Here is a 15,038-nt window from a genome sequence, read left to right as displayed (position 1 = left end):
CTTGCAAAGCGGTGGTTTATAGAGTGTTTCTCAAAATGTCCCCCCAGGACCCTTGTGGGAGGGGGTCCCCCAGGACTTTTGGGTGTGGGGGCTTCTCCAAGACTCACGACCCTCTTCAGAGACTCTGTTCTGTGGCTTGCAAAGCGGTGGTTAATAGAGTGTTTCTCAAAATGTCCCCCCAGGACCCTTGTGGGAGGGGGTCCCCCAGGACTTTTGGGTGTGGGGGCTTCTCCAGGACCCACGACCATCTCAGGGGTCCATGAAATCAAAACAATTAACCAGCTTACCTCGAAAAAAATAGCTCCCCATCCTATAAGGGTGAGAAGCAGCAGCGAATGGATCCATTTTAATTATTAATCTGGTAAATCTTGAGCCCATATAAATGAAAGTTTTTTGGGGGCACTCCATAATTTTTTTAAAAATGAATGGGAAACGGCCCTGATTTGGGGGGGCGGGGCGGGAGAAGAAGAAGAAAGCCTGGCCTAGAGGTGGAGCCCTTACCTCCCAATCAGGAGGTTGTGAGTTCGATTCTAGGTAGAGGCCAGATGTAGGCTCTCCTGCTTGGGCAGGGGGTTGGACTCGATGACTTGCAAGGTACCTTCTGCTACTTCTGTGATGTCTGAAGGAGAACAAAAACACTGGTTTAGAAAATAACCGCAACTGTCTGACTTCAAATGCTCACAAGCAGCCACGTTTTAGCTCAGTGGGATCTAAGCATTGCAGTTTGTAAACAGTGAGTTCAGACAGAGGTTATCTCTACCCCTGAGACTTGGTATCATCATGGTTTAGTTAAACCCACTATTTACATCCAGGCTGTTATATGTAAAGAGACATGTCCTTCAAGAAGCCACATCAAGCAGGACTATGCACAGAGGCAGTGTGTTCAGGGGTCACAACCAAACCGCATTTAAACCCACCATTGAGGCTTCCTGCAGCCTCTGTAGTTAAGCCTGTGTGCAAATTCTGGAAATGTAGTTAAGCGTGTGGCACAAATTCTGGAAATAGAGTAATTTAAGATACCAGTCACGAATAAGTGTTGGTTGAACCCAGCCTCAGTTACCTAGATGCTTGACTCAAGGATCTTCAGCGTATTGAAATGCAAATTATCATCTCATTGCAGAATGTTGATGAAGATTTTCAGTCATCCAGATCATAGTTGTCCCCACGGTGCTTTCTCAAGAGGCAACTGGACTTCCTTGTTAACAAGGAACTCGAAAAACACCTTTGGGACATCTCATTGCAGGTAATCATTGAGCAATATTCTGCTTTTCTGTTAACTTGCAAGATTTGTTATCGTGGCATTGATTTGGTAGGACAAGGCAGTATATGAAACTTTCCAGTCTTCTGGCAAATGTCATCGTTGGGCCTCTGGAAAAAAAAGTGCCTTGCATTTCCTCTTCAACACTATTCTAGCTGAGAGAACTAACTTTTCTTGCCGAGTGCCTGTTGCACCCCTGCATGACTCTGCCTTGGGGAAATTTCCTCCTTCCAATTGGACTTTTTCAAAATCTAGGACAAAGTTCTGTTTCACACATGGAAGTGTTTGAGGGAAATAGTTTTACTGTGAGACTGAAACTGTGATATTAAATTCTCTGTGACAGACTTGTAGAAGTCATTGCGTTGGATTCTTCTGTGTTCTTTTAATCATAGAGAAATGTGCAAGATAATCCTTAAAGGATATTTACTCTCCTTTTTACAGTTCTCAGAAGTAAAATCTTCATGCTTCCATTTTCTGGTCAGAGAAAAAAAAATGCACCAAAAATGTGGTAATGGCACTCTTTATCCACTGCTTTCTGCATTGGATAAATGTGAAAGTTGCTGCCACAAGAAATATTGTCTACTGACCTAGATGAATTTGAAAGTCAAGGTAGAAAAATGCAGTCTTCAGATTTGGAGGATATATAGACGGGCCTTGACTTACCACCACTTGTTTAGTGACCTTTCAAAGTTACAATAGCACTGAAAAAAGTGACTTGTGACTGTTTTTCACACAACAGTTACAGCATCTCTATGGCCTTATTTACTTAACAGTGATTTTCTTAACTTGGCAAAAGAGGTTGTAAAATCAGGTGCAGCTCACGCCTTGCTTAGCAACAGAAATTCTAGTCCCAGGTGTGGTTGTAAGCTGAAGGCTACCTGTATATGCTGCTTCTAACAAATCTTAAAAGTTGAATTAGCTGATTCAAAGTCATGAAGAACATCTCAAATCCAGTTCATCCCCCATTCACTTCATGGACATGGCTTTTTGAAAGCCCTAAAAACATGGTTCTGTCCTCAGGCCTGCAGACCCAGGTTGATTTGGAGCCAATCAAGTGGCTTATATGATTGTATTTGTCACAGTCTCAAGGGGTTGGAGTTTATGGGGTTCTAATTTTGTAAATATTTAGTGCTGTACACATCCTGAGTCACCCTGTGCGCGTTGGGCGGCCGTATTTATTTATTTTATTCATTATTTTATTTTATTTTATATAATTTTATTTATTCATTTATTAAGTAAATAAATACACTTTTCAGCAGATTCAGACTTGAATTGTATGCAGGTGCCAACCATTATTGTTGTTTTTTCTTTAAAAAAAAACACCACTTGCTTTTTGTTTTCCACTCTGAATATGGAGGCCACTTAGTTAAAAGAGAATGGTAGATCTTTACAAGCAAATAGCAGAGGATAAGATAAAAATAGAAGCCCCATCAGGGGATTAGAAATCAACAAAATCCACCCCTTGCCTAGCGAGTCCTATTCCATTCATTGTAGCATTTTTTTTTTGTCAGGGACGAAGTCCTTTTGTCCTGAAGGAGGAAATATTTTCACTCACTTGGGATATTTCTCTGAGGTGAAAGAATGGGAAGTTCAATGAAAGGGAAATGAATAATGCCAAACTCGGATCGTGTCAGATCCCAAGGGCTTGGATGTGTGCAATATAAGTCCTGTAACCTGTTAAGAGTTTCACTGAGTGTGGCAATCAATCTCTCTCAAGGAATGTAAACATGTACTTGTGAACTCTGCAGCAGGAGATTCAAGGACGTGGTTTAGCTAAGATGTGTTTACGGCAGAGATGTACTGGAATTGCAAAACCCAGAGAATCTAGGAACTTCACCTCAGGGGTGAAATGTAAAATTTGTTATTACCTGTTCTGTGGGCGTGGCTTGGTGGAGGGGGGGTTAATGTGACTGGGTGGGCGTGGCCAACTTTTTTTTTTTTACTTTTAAAAGCATTTTTTCTACAACCTCTTCGGCTGAAGAGCTTGTAGAAAACATGCTTTTAAAGGGTTCTGATGATCAGGTAACTCAGCTGGGATCGCCAGAGGAAAAAAAGCTTTTAAAGGGTTCTGACAATGGAGACTTCCGCTGGCAACGCAGGCTTCGTGGATGTTCCTTTGGGATCGTCTGCCCTGGGTTTCGTCAAACCGTCCCTGACAGTGTAAATGGGCTGTCAAACGATTTGGAATTCTCTCCCCCGGGAGAAGGGGGAGGGAAGAGTGGTCAGGTTTGGGTAGAGCTCCCCGGGAGCCCCTGGAATTTAACCAGGGGATCGAAGGGTGAGAGCTCCCCTTTAGCCTGACGAAGCTCCGTGCCCAGGGTGCTTCTGTTTATACAGAACGAGAAACCGCGACCATCTCTGTGCCAAGAGAGAACTCAACACAGACAGAACAAAGTAGGAGGACTAGCAAGAATTTGCAAGTAATAAATCTTAACTTCAGCTCTTAAATAGCTTTCCTTTGAACTAACTTTCAACTTGAGTGGATTTAAAATGGCGTTTGCAATATACAAAGGAAAGTGAAACTATAAAAGGACAGAGAAGAACATAACAAGCTACTTTTTAAATGGAATGAATAAGAATTGTTAATGATTTTTTTTCTTTTTACCTTTTTCTTTATCTGGATGGGGAGAAACAGGCTCAAGCTCAATCCCTCCAAGACTGAGTGGCTGTGGATGCCGGCATCCTGACTGTTGGGGGTGAATCATTGGCCCCAATTGAGAGGGTGCGCAATTTGGGGGTTCTCCTGGATGGACGGTTGTCCTTTGAAGATCATTTGGCGACCGTCTCCAGGAGAGCTTTTTACCAGGTTCGCCTGGTCCGCCAGTTGCGCCCCTTTCTAGACCGGGATGCCTTATGCACGGTCACTCATGCCCTCGTCACTTCTCGCCTGGACTACTGTAACGCTCTCTACATGGGGCTCCCCTTGAGGTGCACCCGGAGACTTCAGTTAGTTCAGAATGCAGCAGCGGGTGATAGAGGGAGCCACTCGTGGCTCCCATATAACACCGATCCTGCAGGCTGCACTGGCTACCTGTGGTTTTCCGAGTGCACTTCAAGGTTTTGGTTACCACCTTTAAAGCGCCCATGGCATAGGACCGGGTTATCTTGGGACCGCCTTCTGTTACCACATGCCTCCCACCGACTGCGCTCTCATAGAGGGCCTCCTCAGGGTGCCGTCAGCCAGACAGTGCAGGCTGGCGACCCCAGGGGGAGAGCCTTCTCTGTGGGGGCACCTACCCTCTGGAATGAGCTTCCCCCAGGACTTCGACAACTTCCAGACCTCCGGACCTTTCGCCGCGAGCTTAAAACATATCTATTCTTTCGAGCAGGACTGGCTTAATAGGGTTTTAAATATGGATTTTATTGGGGTTTATTTTATATTTCGTATTGTATTTTAAATTTAGGCTATTGGAATAAGTTTTTTAAATATTGTTTTTATTGAAATGTATCGTTTTTATTTTATCTGCCTGTTCACCACCCTGAGTCCTCCGGGAGAAGGGCGGTATACAAATTAAATTATTATTATTATTATTATTATTATTATTATTATTATTATTATTATTATTATTATTATTATTATTATTACAATGTTTAAGAAGAAAAGTTTATTGAATTTTTTTTTCTCTTTTTGGTAGATTTTACAGTTTAAGAATGGCTCTTAAGCAAACAGAACTAATTACTAAAATCTTGGAAACTTCACTTCAAATATGGAATATTTTTTTTTATAGGAACTTTTGGAGGCTTATCTTTTCTTAATAAGTTTTTAAACAAGAGATTTTTACACCAATATATTAAAGATTGGAAATTCTTTATTGTTAGATGTTAAGCTGATTGGTGAGCAGATGGTGGAAAATGTGTAAGATAGAAGACAAGGGGAAGGAGAATGCTTAAGATGTGATTTTGATGGTATTTTTTTAAAAAAAATATATATATAGGGTTTAATTTTTACAACTGACTTATTTTGGGTATAAGGTGTTACTATTTGATATATGTGAGGTATAAAGGAATGGGAAGATGGAATATTGTTTAACTTTTGGAGGACAGATAGAAAAATTTATGGATGTAATGTTGGTGTTTGGTTAAATAGAATTTAATTGTTATAATTGATATATTTTGGATATAAATTATAATTTTATTTGACAGATGTAAGGTAAATTGAAGAAATATTAATATTAGCAATGTTATTTGATTTATGTAAGTGATATTAAAGATATGAGAAGATAGAATATTGTTTATTTTTGGAGATTGGATAAAAATTTAAGAATTTAAGCTGGAAATATGAATTATATTTGGGAGACTGTTTAAGGAAGAAAGGTATATTATAAAAGAATTTCTGATGAATACTGGAAGATGGAATATCGTCTTGGTCTTGATCGATGAAGATTGGATATTAAAAACTATAAGATTCTGAAGACTTCAGGAGTGGAATGGATTGATCGATGAAGATTGGATATTAAAAACTATAAGATTCTGAAGACTTCAGGAGTGGAATGGATTGATATATATTTGGTGTTAATTGATGAAGATTGGATATTAAAAACTATGTATTTTATTGATGAACTGGAAATACTAATTTAATTGGAAGATTCTGAAGATTTTAGGAGTGGAATGGACTGATATATAATGGACTGGAAGAAGAATGTACTTTTTTGTTTCTGGAAGGGGAGTTAAGGTCTTAGAGGAGTGACTATGGATTATGACTTACGTTGTATTTTAATTTATGATTGTTAATCTTATACCCTGTACTTTGTTCTGGGAAGTCTCGGGGGGTGGGAGGGGAGGGAGGGAAGGGGGAGGGGGGGAGATGAAGGATCAATGTAAAGGAATGATTGAAGATATGTAATTAAGAAATAGAAATAATTTGAAATGAAATCGGGGCTGCTCATCTGCCATTTCAGAAGGAATGGAAAGGAGAGGAGAGAGTGAAGGAAGAAAATAGGTAGGAAAGAGAGAGGTAGAAAAGGGGAAAGGAGAGGAAGAAGAAAGGTGAAAGAGAGAGGGTTAGAAAGGGTGGAAGAGAAGAGTAGGGAAAGAGGAGAGGATGTAGAAAAGTGAAGGAGAGGAAGGATGAAGAAAGTAGAAGAAAGAGAAGGGAGGAGGAAAGGTTTGTTAAGGAAGGAAGTGGTAGCTGGGCAGGTCCGAATAAGTAACAAATGAAAGTTAATGACTAATGTTGAATAAGAGACTGTATATTAAATAGTTTGTTGGAAAATGGAAATAAAACTTTTTTACTAAAAAAAAAAAGTGTTCTGACAATATAGCTGAGCCGCACGATCATGAGAGGCTTTTTTTTTACTTTTAAAAGCATTTTTTCAGCAGAAGAAAAAATGCTTTTAAAAGTAAAAAAAACACCTGATGATCGTGTGTGACTCAACTGTGGCGGGGGGTGGGGCAGGGATTTTTGCTGCCGGTTCTCCAAACCCACTGCCATTGCTACCGGATCAGGTGATCTGGTCCGAACCGGGAGCATTTCACCGCTGCTTATGCCCGCTCCGAGCTTTGAATTCTTTCTTTTCCTGCTCCTATGGTAATTAAAATAAAAGATTTTACTGCCTGGGTGGTTAGTCCGGGGTGTTGAGAGTGGTTGCAGTGCTTTTGGTAGCTGTCTGATCTGTTCAAAGACTCTCCTAACAGAATAACTTGGAGGTCTTCTAATCCAACCCTCTGCTCAGGCAGGAAACCCTGTATACCAGGGGTGTCAAACTCAAGGCCCGCAGGCTGGATTCGGCCCATGATATGGTCGGATCTGGCCAGCGGGGCCATCCTGGTCTACCCAATGGGAAGAGGAAAGATCAGGCCAGCGTAGCTTTGACCCAGTCTACCCAATGCAAAGAGGAAACATTCCAGCAGTTTGGTGGTGTGTCAAGATGGCCATGGCCATGCCTGCCTGCCCCTCCCCCCGAGGTCAACCACAGCCCTGATGTGGCCCTCAATGAAATGGAGTTTGACACCCCTGCTGTATACCATCCATTTCAGACAAATGGTTGTCTAATTTTGTCTTGAAAACCTCCAGCGCTGGAGCACCCACAACTTCTGGGTTAATTGTTCCACTGATTAATTGTTCTCATTGTCAGGAAATTCCTCCTCAGTTCTAGGTTGGTTCTCTCCTTGCTTAGTTTCCATCTGTTGCTTCTTGTTATACCTTCGGGTGCTTTGGAGAATAGATTGACCCCCTCTTCTTTGTGGCAGCCCCTGAGATATTCGAATACTGTGAGACTCTCATCTAGCTGGCAGTTTCAGCCCTCACACCAACCTTCACTACTCTTAGTGGGAGATGTTGACATCATGAATGAATGGACACACCTGGCAAACCCAAGTAATGTTGCATATTTTTCTGTATTCACATAACACCCTTTGCCCAAAGAACCACAGCTTAATACGTGATGGCCTGGTTCACACCATATACCTTTACAGTGTTGGGATCCCCACAGTGTGCTGAATCACCAACCTCATCATAACTCAGTTATGTGTAGTGAACCATATAACACAGCAGTGCCAGGTATAGGTGACGATTATATGCTGATAAGTTGCTTCACCTCTTGGCAACCACCTAAATTTTCTTCATGATGAACTGTCTGTAACCTGGTCCTTCAGGTCTTCCCACAGTGCTCACATCACCACTGTACCTGAATTATGCTAGTTATCCTCGTCTTCTCTTTTCTTCTACCTTTCCCAGCATTATGGACTTCTTCAGAGATTATGGGTATTCACTTATCAAAAGTAGGATAATTTGATCCTGGTCAGTGAAAACTCCAGGTTGATTTGTTGAATTGATCCATGAGTTAATTTTCTTGGTTGTCCATGATAGTCTCAACAGCCTCCTCCAACACCAGAATTTAAAAGCGTCAATATTCATCCTATCCTGCTTCTACTGCTTTATCAGAGTTCAAAAGTGTGAAAAAAGCAGATTTTTTAAAAACTCGAATAGTACCAAACCTGGTGAATTCTACTTAGCAGTTTCCAGGTCAGTGTCTAATCTGGGATAATCTGTGACAAAATGTCTTGTTAGATAGGAAATCACTTACGCAGAGGTGAAATCTGAACTGGTGTACTATCTGTTTGCTGGCTACACATGTGCTCTGCATGCCCATGTATAGTGCGTACCACGCACCAAATGTGAGGTGCGCACGTCCAGTGCATGGCAAAAGGAGGCATGCGGTAAGTAGAACAGCTGTGGCGCGCAATCATTTTTTTTTTACTTTTAAAAGCATTTTTTTACAACCTCTTTGGCTGAAGAGGCGCTATGCCATCCTATTTAGCCATGTTTTTTAAGCTGCGCGCATGCGCAAAAGGCTGCGCGCACTCACATTTTCGATGCTGGGTGAGCTGGTTGTTAATTCAAGTGCCGCCCACTTGTTGCTATTTCTATGACCATATTTGCAATCACTTATTTCCCCCCCTCCCCAATAGAGACGGGTTTGTTAATTTTAAACAGAATGGGAAGTAAGATATATGGCAAAGTATAAGATATATGTTGTTGTCAAGGTCACTTGAGTAAAACACTTAAACACTGACCTCTATTTTACCAGGATCTGCTGCAGACGGATCAATCTGGTCTGATGGATGATTTCAATGCTGTTGGTAATATTCATATTCCCCCAGGAGGTGGCGCTAAAATTCCATTTCCACGAAGCGGGAGGTTGAAAGAGACTCCACCATCCTATAATCCTTTCCCCAAGGTGTTGCTTAAACACATCTACCAAATGTTGTAGGTTATGTGTTTCTGTAACCACACCCACTGTCCTACTGCCCATTTTTATTAGAAAGTTTTCCCTTCCTTTAACCAGGACCTGCCTTCCTGGAATTTAGTATAACTTAGTATATTGTTCCATACCCTGTACAGATCGTCCTTAACTCACAAAGGTTATAGTGACTATTCAAGTTACAAAAGTACTGAAAAATGTGATTCATGGCTGCTTTTCACATGTCCATTGCAGCATCCTCATGGTCGTGTGATCAAAATTCAGACATTTTGGCAACTGGCAGGTGTTTTTTGAGGATTGCAGTGCCTTTAGCAATCTTCCGACAAGCAAAGTCAATGAAGAAGCCAGATTCATTCTTAACCATTTTAGAATCGAATCGAATCAAATAGAATTTTTATTGGCCAAGTGTGATTGGACACACAAGGAATTTGTTACTAACAACTGCAGTGGTTCACTTAACAACTGTAGCAAGAAAGATCGTAAAATGGAGCAAAATTCACTTAATGACTATCTTGCTTAGCAATGGCAATTTTGGGCTCAATTGTGGTCGTAAGTTGAGGACCGCCTATACTCTGAAGACAAACAGGCCCCAGCATGCTTCTCTAGGACATTTTCAAGCGCTTGAAGAATGTTAACCATATTCCTGATCAGTCTTGCGTTTGACATCTAAACATACTCATTTTCTTCACAATCTCTGAAGCCCCGAGTTCCAATCCCACTAGTCATCTCCTCTTCTGACCCTGTTTTATTTTCCCCAACTGCTTCTTGAAAAGCAATGACAAGAATTGAATCCTTTCTGAAGTCTGTATCCGACCTATGTGTAATATATTAAATGTATTACTTTCCAGTATTTGATACTTATTTGTTGATGCAGCCTAAAATAGCATTTGCCTTTTTCACAGCAGACTCATAGTTCTGATTCATACTTAGCTGGCAATCTATTCTGAACTGAGCACATTTTCAGACGGACTCTTACCAAGCCTGTTCAATACCTGTTTGTTGCTTTTTTTACCTAAAAGAAGAACAGGAGTGTATTGTCATCAAAATATTTTTGCAAGCTGTTGGACGGAGGAGAAAGTTCTTGCAGCACAGACAGTTTTGGCTAAGTTACCAAGCGTCTTCCTTTTTCTAGAGAAATGGATCTCCAGTGCCTTCCTTTTTCTGGAGAAATAGATTATTCTTAAGAATTAGCTTCCTCAACAGCTATGAAATAACGGTCTCAAAAAAGAAAAACATGCTACTTTTCTCTAGAGAGCTGGTGGGACAGGATACAGTCCTTGTGTGTGTGTGGGGGGGGGTATGCGCACTGGATAAACTTTGATGGGGGTTTCCCCCACTTCTGTAACTGCAACAGCCACATAGTTTTGAACTGTTGGGTCTAATTGAGTAATATTTCCCATCCTGAATCAGAATATAACACAAATATGTTAATGAAGACTAAAAAGAGGATATTTGAAGGGGCTTCACACTGCTTGAAATAGGCCCAACTTACTTTGGAAGGGAAAGAGAAGGGAAGGAGAACCGGACAGACATCCAAAAAGCAATGTTAGATTTGGGATTGAAGTTTAGTTATGTCAGGGACAAGCATTCTGAACCACAAGTGTATAGTCTCAAGCGGAAGCTTTATTGTTAGCCACCTGTGTTACAAGAATCTCACCAGACTCTCTGCCTTCCCCTGAGAACAGTTCAGATCTGGCCCCGCCAGCAGCAAAGGACTGGCCCGTGGTGCCTCTGCCAGTGAAAACAGAGCTCAGGAGAGCTGGCGCAGCCCTCCCTGGCTCCGTTTTTGGCTGCGACGACCTCCTGCAGTCTTCTGCCAGCAAGAACTGGAGGCCATCAAAGCCAAAAACTGAGCTCAGGAGCCCATTTTCACTGGAGGAGCACTTGGGCCGCCACAGGCGCCCCCAACATGAGTGACGTCAAGTTGGCCACGCCCACCCTGGCCACATCCACCTCATTGCGCCCCCCTCCCCCGTGAAATCAAACGCCATCCTGATGCAGCCCTCACTGAAATCATGTTTGACACCCACCCCCCCGAGATAAAGGCTTCAGAGATTCTGGGGAGGCCAGGCCTGTACCGCTTCCTACAATGCAAGGACTCTAAGCTTTGGCTCCTTTTAACACCTCCCTCCAGTCTCACTGGAGATTCCAATCCACAAGTAGCGTGACATGGCTTGTTTTCTGCAATGGGGGTGCAAACCAGGGGTGGGTTCTACTTAACTTTACTACCGGTTTGCATCGTGCCCGCGCTCTTCTGCACATGCGCAGAAAAGTTTTGATGACATTTGGGTCAGTGGGTGTAGCCTCCCGCCGGTTTTATTACCGGTTCTATAGAACCAGTCTGAACTGGGGGCAACCCACCACTGGTATGCAAGTCCCAGTGTAGAAGCCCTGTACAATCTTTCTCCATTCATGAAGCAAAGGGTTTTTTTTTTCATCTCTTCCTGAACAGGAAAAAAAAAATACATATCCTGGAGAGAATTGAATGGAAATTGAGGTCACCCTGGGCAGAAAACGTATTTATAAAAGGAGAGGCAAGCAGACACCACTACCTGCATGAATAATAACAGCAAGGCCTTTGTCGAGCCCAAGATCCATGTTCTTTTGTGCTCATCGGGATTTTTTTTTGGGGGGGGGCTTCCAGTGCATCCAATTCTCTACCAAAGACTTTCCACGAGGGGCTCTGCCAAGCAGAGGTCAAGGTCATCCACCATACCTGAGGGTGGCAGTCTTGCTTAGTGGGCACAGCAGTGCACTGCAGATGCTTTAAGAGGGAAAGCAAGAGGGGCTGAGGATGAAACGCTGCCTTTCAACACAGGGCACCTAATTCAGCGGCCTTTGTGGGAGGGCCCCGGCCCCAGCAGCCATGCAGCTGGAAACCATGAATCGCTCATCCAAATAACTTCCCTGTAATTACATTCTGTTACTTAACGAGGGTGAAGCCACCAAGGGCCTCGCAAGTTAGACACTGCCAAAAAACAAGAGTCGCACACACACTGCACAATCCATTCCAGGGAGCTCAGCATCTACTGTGGATTTGCAGAATATTAAGATTCCTCAGAGAGGAGAGAAAAGGAAAGCTTTTGAGGTTCAGGCTCAGGCCTCGATTTGACAGGAAGGAAATGGCGGGGCGGGGCGGGGAGGAACTGCATCCAACCAGGGACCCAAATTGCTTGCAGGGAAGGCCAATGCAGAGTGAACATGCCATGTCAGCATTTTGAAGTCTACGTTGAAACAGCAGCACACGAGGATTAGAAATTGATGGATGGAAGGGCTGTTTATTTTCGCAGGTGACCTTGGGAAAATCTGAGGTCTGGATCTAGAGATCGAGACACCACCGTTCTTTTCCTGCTTGCTGAAGAAATAATGTTCTCTATGCTATTTCAGGTAGTCCTTGTTTTACAACAAGTGGGATCAACATTTCCATTGGTTGACCAAGGCAGTTCTGCCTAATTTGATGACCTTTTTTGCCACATCGTTAAGCAAATCACCGCTGTTGTTAAGTGAATCGCACAGTTGTTAAGTAAATCTGACTTCCCCCATTGACTTTGCATATCGAAGCCGGCCAGGAAAGTAAAAAATGTTGATCATATGATCCCTGGGCCGGGATGCTGCAAATATCACACATACCTGCCAATTGAGAAATGCCCAAATTCTGATCACGTAACTGTGGGGATGTTGCAGTGGTCATAAATGCAAGAACCTATTGTAAGTCATTTTTTCAATGCTGTCGTAACTTCCAGAGGTTGCTAAAGAAATGGTTGTAAATTAAGGACTATCTGTATTTGCAAGATTAATTTATTGAGAGTGATATGGCCTGTTGAAGTGAGGGGTTCCATTTCAACACAAAAGATCACATCCAAGTAGAGGGATGTGTCTGCAAGGAGTATAAATCCTTCCATTCCCCAGTTTCCTGTCAGAGCTGAAGAAGCTTCTTAAATGAGAAGTGAAATGTCTTCAAAGAAAAAAAAAAGAAACTCTAGTTGACTCCTGAAAAAGCACCTTTGGGACAACCATGACCTGGATGACTGAGAATTTCTACAGCCTTTTAGCTGTACAATTTGGATGAACACCCTTGGAATGGTGTGGAAGTAGGAATGGATTTCCAGAGGGGGGAAAAAATTGGCAGAAATACAGGAACCATTAGCACCACTCAGGTGACCCTGAGGACACAGATAAACCTCCAAGTGCTTCAATGACCCTCTAAATGGATGCAAATGACCAGCTGTCTGCAAGGAATATAAATCCTTCCTTTCCCCACCATCCAGTCAGAGTTGAAGAAGCTTCTTGGATGAGAAGTGAAACATCCTCAAAGAAAAAACAAGAAAGTCCAGTTGCCTCCTGAAAAAGCACCTTTGGGACATTATGTTTGTTATTTTAGAATTTTTGCTTCTTACTTTGGCCGATCAATAAATCAAACCTTTATTATGGTCAAAGAACAGCATAACAAGGGTGGGTTACAATAATTTTTTAAAAAATAAATATGAAGATTATATAAAAAGCTAAGAAGTAAAAAAAAAATCTAAAAAAAGTCTTCAAAAATAAGTACAATATACAGGTAGTCCTTGACTTACGACTCCAGCCAAGTCCAAAATTTAAGAGCATCCCCATGGTCACGTGATTTACATTTGAATACTTAACAAGTGGTTCATATTTATGACGGTTGCAGTGTCCCGGGGCGGGCACGTGATCCACCTGTTCTGACAAGCAAAATCAATGGGGAAGCCAGATTCACTTAACAACCGTGTTACTAATTTAACATCTGCAGCGATCCACTTAACAAATATGGCAAGGAAAATCATAAAACGGTGCCGATTTATTCACTTAACAAAGTTCTCACTTAGCAGTATCCATTCTGGGCTCAATTGTCATTAAGTCGAGAACTACCCGTAGTCTTCTACAGCTGCAAACGATTCCCTCTTGCTCTTTTTACATGAGATGTTTTCGTTGCCGGTTAATCCTTCCAACAGATTCTCAAAATAAGTTGCTTTCAAATTTATTTTTTTTTTAAATAAATAAATAATAGGAACTCTCAGTGATGGAGCAGCACTGCCTTCCCCTTACGAGATAGCCAGGGGTGGGAGTGAATCTCATGTTTCGTTGCCCAATCTTCTCTTCAGCCATCTCCAGCGATCCTGGCTACTCGTGAGGCAGTCTGATTTGCCTCAGGAGGAACTGCCAGTCACGAGAGTTTATTATGATTTGGGGAGCCCGGCTTCGTCATGTTGAAAAGAAGTGCAACAGAAAACACAATAGATAAAAAAAAATTGAAATATTGCCCTCCGCCACTCTACCAAGGACAAAGTACAGATAGTCCTCGACTTAAGACCGTTCATTCAGTGACCCTTCAAAGTCTGATGGCACTGAGGGAGTGGTGGTTATGGCAGACCAGTCCTTGGAGTTTCAGCCATTCCAGCTTCCCCTGTAGTCATAATGATCTGGGTGTGTGTCAACACGTTTGTATTTACAGCAGGTTGCAAAGCACCTCATAATCACCCAATCACCATTTGCAAACTTCCCTGCCTTCTTTCCCACAAAATCATTGGGGAAGCCAACAGGGAAAGTTGCAAGTCACTGGAGAAGACTCAGGGCACGTTCCCCCGGCCCCACTGCACTGGCACTGTGCTGGCCACTCCCTGACCCATGCAGCACTCTGCACTCCCTCCCCAACCTGCACGGTATTTCACACACACCTTCCTTGACCCTTCCTCACATCCCGCACTCGCCCCTTGCTCCCTCCCAAGGGTGGTATTCACTTACCTTCGCTACTGGTTTGCAAATGTGTGTGCGTGTGTGTGTGCAGGACCTTCTCCGCATGTGCAGTGTTAAAAACAGGATGTGATTACATCCGGGTGAATGGGTGGAGCCTCCCACCGCTGGTTCGCCCGAACCGGCTGAATACCACCACTGTTCCCTCCTCTTTTGACAGCAGCCACTTACCTGCCAGCTGGCCTGGCACTTGCAACTTCCTGCTGGCTTCCCCACTGACTTTAATTGTGGAATGCAGGCAGGAAGTAGCCTTGCCTAAGAACCGTGTGATTCGGTTACCAATGGCAACCATGACTCATTGTCACTAA

General features: G+C 42.7%; 1 long non-coding RNA gene across 1 annotated transcript; it reads left to right on the top strand.

Annotated features, from left to right (window-relative positions):
• The first annotated feature begins 81 nt into the window (after positions 1-81).
• Positions 82-11,025, top strand: LOC131188243 (uncharacterized). The gene is made up of 3 exons (XR_009152745.1): positions 82-361; positions 1,121-1,243; positions 8,788-11,025. It is a non-coding gene; the product is annotated as an uncharacterized LOC131188243 (long non-coding RNA).
• Positions 11,026-15,038: the final 4,013 nt, after the last annotated feature.

Source organism: Ahaetulla prasina, chromosome 1, assembly GCF_028640845.1.
Source record: "Ahaetulla prasina isolate Xishuangbanna chromosome 1, ASM2864084v1, whole genome shotgun sequence".
NCBI lineage: Eukaryota > Metazoa > Chordata > Lepidosauria > Squamata > Colubridae > Ahaetulla > Ahaetulla prasina.
This window is presented reverse-complemented; position numbering and strand designations above follow the sequence as displayed.